The sequence below is a fragment of the Diorhabda carinulata genome, unplaced genomic scaffold (assembly GCF_026250575.1).
Source record: "Diorhabda carinulata isolate Delta unplaced genomic scaffold, icDioCari1.1 Dcau_18, whole genome shotgun sequence".
Classification (NCBI taxonomy): domain Eukaryota; kingdom Metazoa; phylum Arthropoda; class Insecta; order Coleoptera; family Chrysomelidae; genus Diorhabda; species Diorhabda carinulata.
The window spans coordinates 110,001-110,784 of record NW_026613963.1 but is presented as its reverse complement, the minus strand read 5'-3'; positions in this window follow the sequence as shown (position 1 = coordinate 110,784).

Genomic DNA, 784 nt, shown 5'->3' with positions numbered 1-784 from the left:
ACATGTTTTGTATTTAGAAGCCGTCCGAGGTGTATCTATCACATAAAAGTGTTATGAAAATATTAACAATAAGGAAAAAAAGTGAATGAAAAACAAGTATTATGAAATTTAATTCCGCTCGATATAGGAACTTGTCGAGAAAGATGATTTGTGAAGTTGAATGGAGATGTTTTGTATGTAGAAGTCGTCCGAGGTGTATGACATAAAAGTGTTATGAAAATATTAACGATAAAGAAAAAAAGTATTATGAAATTAGATCGCCGTTCGATGTATGAACGTACGAGGTGTATTATATAAAAGTTTTATGAAAATAGTAATAATTATGAAAAACAAAGTATTACGAAATTACCTAAGTTTGGTGACTGACCGGCAGAGGGCGCTAGTGTCTATAAAACCGTGTTCAGTTTGTCGTCTGGCCGGCAGAGGGCGCTAGTGTCTATAAAACTGTGTTTAGTTTGTCGTCTCTCCGGCAGAGGGCGCTAGTGTCTATAAAACTGTGTTTGGTTTGTCTTCTGGCCGGCAGAGGGCGCTAGTGTCTATTAAACCGTGTTAAGTTCGGTGACTGGCCGGCAGAGGGCGCTAGTGTCTATAAAACAGTGTTAAGTTCGGTGACTGGCCGGCAGAGGGCGCTAGTGTCTATAAAACCGTATTAAGTTTGGTGTCTGGTCGGCAGGATATAGCAACTTGTCGAAAAAGTTGAATTGTGTAAATTGAATGGAAATTTTTTTTATGTAGAAGCCGTTCGAGGTATATTATATAAAAGTGTTATGAAAATATTAACAAT